We start from the raw sequence: 8,127 nt of genomic DNA, 5'->3' as shown, positions 1-8,127 counted from the left end.
CGAAACAGCAATTTCGGGTCACATGGAAAACGCGGAGGGGGAAGACGCGAAGCACACCGGTTATGCACGGGACGGGGCACGATGGCGGCAAAACCCAGAGTAACCGATTATGAACGCGGCGATCCCGGCGCTGCTTCTGGTTGTGCCCCAGTCACCCGAAAGCTGCACTTTCTTCCGCGTTTCGCTAATGCGGCTTTTTCGGCGGCATGCACCGAAGCTGTGGCCGGTTGCAGCCGGCTCCATGCGTTATCGGTGATTTTAGTCGCCGCCATTCCACCCCGAATGTGCGTTATTCCCCCTGTGCATAATGGGTCGAAAAGAACCAAACTCTTCTTGTTCTTCTAAACACTTCCTAGAGATAAAAAAATTAACTTATCATGGAGAAGAATAAAGTAGAACCCTCCTTCCAAGAATCTTTGTTTATACATTCCTTTTTTAATGGAAGAATCTTCTATCTGAAGTGGTACAGCCCACACACAGATTACTACCTCAGCTTGAAGCACTTTACTGTAAGTTAAGTTTGGCTGACGGTGTGTGACTGCCATAAGGTAACCAAGCGAGATTCCGTAGCTGAGTGGGATTCAAACCTTGGTCTCGCAGATCCTAGTCTGACCATTACACTACACTGGAGAGGTAAATCTCTGTCTGCGATATATCCCATCAAAATGTAGATAGTGCTCTTATTACTGAATATTTCCCAATATGTCCCCCCTCCAAAAAAACATCCCAAGTATATAGAAAACTATGAAAGGGCTCCTCAATTCACATTTTCATTTCACTAGAGACACTGTAGAAGAGACTCCACACCCCAATCTCTAATTCTTGTAGCAGCCAACTGGCACGTGGATCCTCTCACCATGATAGTTGTACTGATACAATTAAGGAGTTCTGATTTTTTTTTACAGGTCAGGATAAGGATCAGTAGCTGTTGGAAGGTTGTTTCTGCTTTATCCTTATAGCAACTGTGCTTTTCTGGCTAGCAAAATTCATATCTTCTGACTAGAAAAAGGAATTCATTAACTCTTATCTTCTATGATATTTGGGCCAGGAGAGGAATCTATCTTAAAAAGAGCAATGAAAACATTTTTTAAAAAGAATCTCCTGTGCTGCTTTAAAGAAAGGATGATTTGTGCAACACAGTACAGACAAATTAAATTAAATTGGCCTTGGAATTGGACTACGGGCAGATTTGCATAATCAATTTAGCACACCCAAATGTGCATCTCTGTGCTTATAGTGCACTCTGTGTTCAACAAGAGCACAAATTACCAGCGGGTTCATGCTGAACCATCATTTCATCAGTGAACACAGACATCTTTATGATCAGCCATTTGTATCATTTCTTGACCAAAACCACAGAATTCACCTCCTGGCAGGCTCAGTATTCACATCTCAGTCCACTCCTCAGTCCATAAGGGCTGCATATTTCACATTCCATCTCAAACAAGCTCGTTGTTTGCTTCATAACTTAAAACTCTGCAGTTTGTTCTCTTTTTGTGTTGTGAAGAAAAGTGTACTGTGAGTCCTACAGAGCTGTGGGCTTCCACAGCTGGTGGGCTTCACTGCCAGCAAAGGCAGACCAAAATTTACATTGACATTTCTCCCAAAACATGTTTTGTGCTATTGCCAGCCTCTCCTGAGGAAACTAAATGGCAGTGAGTCTCACACTCAACGGATGAAAGCCACCTGCTCTCCCATCATCAAGCCGCCAGTCTTCTATAACAGCCTCCCTTATGGAATGGTCTTTTCATGCACATCTCATACACTTTTTACATTTATTAGGTTTTGTATGAACAATTGCCTCATCAGCAGTGCAAAGCTGTAAGGTGGCAAATAAGGATAAGGAAATGTCAGCAATAATAATCATTATATGAACATTTGGGATGGGACCACCTTATTCTGTCAGGCTATTGGTCCATCAGAACCTAAAAAGAACCCCTCTGGATCAGTCACAGGAAATCTAATGCCGCCAAGGAGGTATACTTCTGATTCAGTCATCAGTTATTTCTGGTACAGTAACTAGTTTTCAGTTCACTCTGTTTTCTAAAGCAAAGGGATTTGGCAGACAGCTAGAGAGATGTAGAGAGATCTACATCTATATACAACAAAAGCCAATGGCAGTTCTGCTAGTTAAGGGTTTGTGAAATACTAGGCTTTTTTATTTCTTTTTTGCAGCACTGCAAGTTTTTCAAACCTCTTCCCACTCCACTTCAGCCAGTCTCTGTCTCAAAGCAACTTAATCAATAAATAAGTATCTTGCTGTCTCTGGCACAAAGTCCTTTCCAGTCGAGATATGGCATTGATTAGATCATGGGCCAGCATCTTTAAAGTGGGGCTGTATGGAATCAGCTATGCTCTGAGACCATGAGCAGACAACAAACTTTTCCTCCCTTAAACTTGATTTTGAAGTTCATATAGTACTCATTGTATTGTTCTAAAGACACAAGGGGATTGAGCCCTCCATGGGTAGTGCTTCAAAAGGGGCTGTCCAGTACATACTAAGTGCCATTGAAAGGTCCATAATATTTTAAAAATCAAAATGGATTCCCCGGGTTGGCAAAAATTGAGAACCATTGACCTAAATGCTTCCATCTGTGTATGGAACCTTTGCTGATTTTCAGTTTCAGGTGAATCTTATCTCATTGTAGCCTGCTTCAGGCAGCACTGCATGATAGGAAAGTGATGCAGAGAATGTAGTCTGGAAGGGAGTCCTGTCAGGTTCCAATACAAAGGATCCCCAGCATTCAAGGACACAAAGGGCTATGAGGGGAAATATCCTGATCCATGCTAAAAGCCCAACATGCCTTTTGGTTCCTAGTAACCAACTAGAACAGTTAAGAGCCTTGCCTCAAATGTCAGTTTCCATGTGTCCGTAAGAAACAGCAACAAACAAATTGCAAGGGCAAGCACCCACTCCTACCAAAAGCTTGTGAAATTAATCAATGGGTTAGGTGCCTTTTGTGAATAAGATGTAGCAAAACACTGTTAGTTCAACAATGATCATTTGTGGCAGACAACATCATGGGAAAGTATCTCATATATACATTTGGAGAATGTATGGAGCCATCACTGGTAACATATCTGCAAGTAGTGGCTTTTCTCTATAATTTTTTTTATCTTGGTAGGAACTATGCACTATACATGACACATGACAAATCTGAGTGTCCTGCAGCCATTACAGCTTTAAAGGCAAACTAACTGAAATTAATTAGGTTTTCTTCGCTAGTGACCCATCCATGTTTCATTTAGGTCTATCTCTTAGATGAATATCTTCTTGTCCTTTGATGGCTGGGATTATTTTTCTTCTTAATATATCCTGAAAAACTATAGTTAAATGAATTACTAACTTCAGTCTGGAAGTCTCCTTTATCCACTTGCATCCTTTGAACGAAGAAAGAAAAAAAGGAAAAAGTGGCAAGAGCAAAGCTCAAGAAAACAGACAGCTGCCCCCAGGCTATCCTATTTGCATAATGAATGTTCTCCCATCAAGCAGAACACTTAAAGCCCTTTTCTTTTGGACTTAGCTTTAGCAACAATCTTGAAAACTGTCTCAGTAATGTAGAATATGCCTGTGTAATGTGGTTTGGTTTTTTTTCCCCCTACTGGTGCCAGAAATTATTATACCTTAAGGATATTCCAGTTAAGCTCATGACTGTCAGGCACTCAAATGTCTTAAAATACCTTCTGATTGTTCCCATGCTGAATTTCACCACAGATTTGTACAAAATGTTACATATGTAAACAATCTCCAGAGATATGTCATGGGATATTGTGGGCATGAGTGGAGGAACAATAAGGAGGAGGAGTTCCTAAATTTTTCTCTCCCTCCTCATTTTTCACTCAAAGTCACCCTACCCTATATCTCTATATCTCCCTTATAGATCTATAACCTTGTCATGTAGCCAAATAGAATGAGGGGGAAAAAGCAGAAACAAGGGACCAAGGCAGCTCTTTTCTCCCCCACCCTCCTGGTCACAGCTGGCAACACTGGACTTGTCCATGTCTCCTGTATAATTTCTAGACCCTGGTGGATTCTGAGCCAGTTCAGTTCCTTTCTCATGCGCTTGAACATAGTTACAAGAGTCCACAGTTCCGGGGTCCATTTCATTCTTGGAGGCCAGAAGGCCTGGCAAGGTGCCCCTGGAGGTAGTTGCAGCAAAGGTGATCTGATCTTATGTGCATTCTTTAGTCATTTTTCAATTAACAAATCATTGTTTGCCATTAATCAAACTGGCAAAATATAACTTGTGCTACTTGTGCAAAACATGGTCAAGCCTTATCTTCAAGGATTGCAAGATTGCAATGCCAGGATTGCAATGCAGGCTGAAAGGGGGCTGGAGGAAGTTTCATGCCCTTTGCCAAAAGGAAGGCAAAGATGAGAGCCTTGGATGACCATGCTGACTAGCGCCGCATCATTCCAGGGGCAGACCAGAAGTTTCGTAGAGCCTTCCCAGTCCATTTAACCTGCTTTGGCTGGAAGCTTCATCAATGTGGTTTTTCTCTGTGGATCCCCACTCACCCTCCCAAATTTTCTGGATCTTTAAATATGTGTGCTTATTTGTCACAGCTAAGCAGTTTTATACATTTGGTCTGTTCCTTTTTGGGGGAGATGGGTATGCCCCCCTTTGGGGGGACTACCATACAGGATGCTAGCAATAAAGCCCATTTAAGGAGGTTGAGAGGGGACATGATAGCCCTCTTTAAGTATTTGAAAGGTTGTCACTTGGAGGAGGGCAAGATGCTGTTTCTGCTGGCTGCAGAGGAGAGGACACGCAGTAATGGGTTTAAACTTCAAGTACAACGATATAGGCTAGATATCAGGAAAAAGTTTTTCACAGTCAGAGTAGTTCAGCAGTGGAATAGGCTGCCTAAGGAGGTGGTGAGCTCCCCCTCACTGGAAGTCTTCAAGCAAAGGTTGGATACACACTTTTCTTGGATGCTTTAGGATGCTTAGGGCTGATCCTGCGTTGAGCAGGGGGTTGGACTAGATGGCCTGTATGGCCCCTTCCAACTCTATGATTCTATTATTCTATGATTCTATGATTCTATGATTGGATGCTGAGCCCAGCTCAGAAGCTGTGCCTAGGAACCAGGTGTCAAATGGTACCATTCAGCATTAACCACTCCTGTTTTTTTTCCAAGCAGGCAGGCTGTGTGATGGTTATTCAATAGCAGGCAGGTTGCTCAATTTTCAGGAATCCACCCCCATTTTTCACCAATGCTTCTTGTTCTGTAACCAATAAAAGCCGTGGCCTGTTTTTTTATTCCAAAATGTTGTGTTGTATGTTTCATGGTGCTCCTTTAGACCTCTTCTTAATAAGCCCTAGGTCTGCAACCAGGAATCTAAACTCTGCTCCCCATATGTAATCCTGGTTTGCAGGGCAAGTGGGAAGCAAATTTTCCAGTTCAGAAGTAACAACAAACCACAGCATGCCAAAAAGCATTTATTAGTCGGTGAAATATCCATGAAGGCAAAAATGGGATGATGGATTTAGTAAGTCTTGCAAGCCATGGTTTGGGGTTGTGTCGGAACCAATCATCTGATATGACAAGTGGCCAATGCAATAATTACGTGTTGTAGGTATACATATAAACAGTCACTTAAACCAGAGTGGTTAAGACTCAGTTCAGTGTTTCACAAATGACTAGCTCTGTTTTTATGAGTCAGGCAACTATTGCTAGACTTTTATGAATAGCTGCCACAAATTTGCTCAGGTTCCTGTGACTCTGTCATTAGACAAATGGGCTTTGTAAACTCCCACGTCTGCTTTTTGTTTTTAAATGCTCAAAGGTTAAACTAATACTTATTTTTAAGGTGTTTTAAGGCTTATTTTTAACAATATTGGTACATTTCTGAAAAGTGCTGACAGTTTCCAATAAAGCACTTGCACAAGTTTGCCTATTTACCCTCCAGGAACCTTCTTAAATAGATCAGCATTAAAGAACCAGACACCACAAATAAAAGAAGCGGAAACAAATCTCATCAGTCTTCAGCAAGCACCCATCTTTTCATACAAAGGGCATTCAAATAAGATAGCACTTAGTGGAAAAGTTCAGTTCGTGGTGGCTTGGTAATTACACAGAAACTTTTCCTCCCTTCTGCATCAAATTTTGAATGACATAGTCACATTCAGCAAGATTTTGCTTTCCGTTTTCATCATGGAGCTTTGGAATTTGTGAATAAAGGCCTCCAATAGAACTATGTTCTTGAACAGATGGTATGTAATCAGGTCTGCTGACACTGTCATCCTCAAATACATTATTTTCCAACATTTCCTTGCATATTCTTAGCATCTTTCTGTGCAGCTGACAGGACCCCAAATGCCTGAGTTCTAACTATCATGTTTACTCATGTTGTTGCCAATATGCACATGCACAGTACTGTATAAAAACATGTTGGCAGCAGATGTACATAATTAATGGTTAGACAATTAAGTGGGCAGTAAATAGAGTTGACCTCCCTAGTAATTGTATTAAAATTGCAACAGAGGTATCTGAGCTAAATGAGGACCAGCATTTATGTACCTGCTAGCAATAAAGCCCATTGTGCTAAAAAAAAAAAATACAAAGGGCTCTAGAAAACAGTTGTTGGTTAGGGCTGTTCATACTCTCACCACTCTGCCCCCACCTCAGCCTGTAGGCTGACCTTCATCTCTGCCATTACTGCTCATCTCCAGACAATAACAATCAGCTCCCTAGGCAAAACTGGTGGCTTTGGAGGGTGGACTTTGGGCAGCAGAGATCACTTCTCCTGGAGAAAATGGATGCTTTGGAGAGTAGATTAAATGGCATTGTACCTCACTGAGGTCCCTGTCCTCCCTAGGCTCCATCTCCAAATCTTCAGGAGTTTCCTAGCCTGAAGCTGGTAACTCTACCCCCTCTTCTCCTGCAGGTGGGGCCAAGGGGGACCTGGCAACCCTATTGTAACCCTCATCCAGTTCCTCAGCTAATATGGGAGGTAGTATCTTGTCTACACACTAGCTGCTCAAGAAGAAGATGTAGTGGCCAAGAAACTATGCATCCTGAAACTAAATCCTTTGTTTACCGTAAAAACTCCCTTGCTGCCAAGATTACTCTCATCAGCCAGACATTAGATATCAGCTCGTTTCCAGAAACTTCATATATTTCCCTCAGGTATCCCCTTTTGTTAATCCTTTCACTGTGATCAGAGAGCTCGTCTTTTGTCTAAAGGCTCCCCAGCCAATGTGCCTTCTCACCACTGCATGGCTGAGGAAAGGGTATAAGATACCTTTGCTTGGGCCCCCAGTTAACTCTCAGGTGATTATTGTTCTTGGTATGGATCCCACCAGAAGCCCATCTCAAGTGCGGGTTCATTCGTGTTGCTCTGCCTCTTTTCCAGTGTACCCCATGTCCGTATTAATAATTATAAAACTTACTGACTCTCATTTCCCCAAATCTAGTAATTTCCTTCTCTTTGTTTTCCCTTGTGTAAATGTGGTAGTGTAATTGCATATCTGTTAGTCCAGTCTATTATTTGTCTTGTGTGCTGGTCCAAGTACTACTGAATTCTTTTATTTTAATCTGTTGTCTGCCTCATCTTCCTGAAAGAGGGCACTTACCTTTTACAACACTGGCAAAAGGTCTTGCTTGTATAGAAAACATATTAATGCATAGGAATGCAATCCTCATCAGTTAGAACCTTACAAGTCCATTGAAATCACAAGCTCAGTTCCAAAGTCAATGGGTTTAGAAAGGTATAACTATTTGTATGTATTTGTCACCACTTTCAGCCTGGTTGACTAAGTTGGAAAGACCCAGCTTGCTAATTGGTCATGAAATAACTGAGTGCATCAATTATATCCTCAGATGAACAGGTGAGTCATTGAAGTAAACAACGTATCAGTTTTAAAACTCAGGAAAACCCATTCTCTTCAGCCCATTTATGCAAAAAAAAAACCCCAATTCCTTTCTGAGTATAAATGTGTTCTTTTTTCTCAAAATAGCAGAATGTTCTTAAAACACATACAATGGTAGGATACTAATTTTCCAGCACTTGCCACATATATTAAAATATAAAACACTCATATGTGACTCTTCACATCATTCTTCTGCCTCTGGCTCAAAAGGACAATACAAAAGGGCATTTTAACTGTGCTTTAGATCTAT

Source organism: Paroedura picta, chromosome 8 (assembly GCF_049243985.1).
Source record: "Paroedura picta isolate Pp20150507F chromosome 8, Ppicta_v3.0, whole genome shotgun sequence".
Taxonomy (NCBI): domain Eukaryota; kingdom Metazoa; phylum Chordata; class Lepidosauria; order Squamata; family Gekkonidae; genus Paroedura; species Paroedura picta.
Note: the sequence above shows the minus strand (reverse complement) of the source record.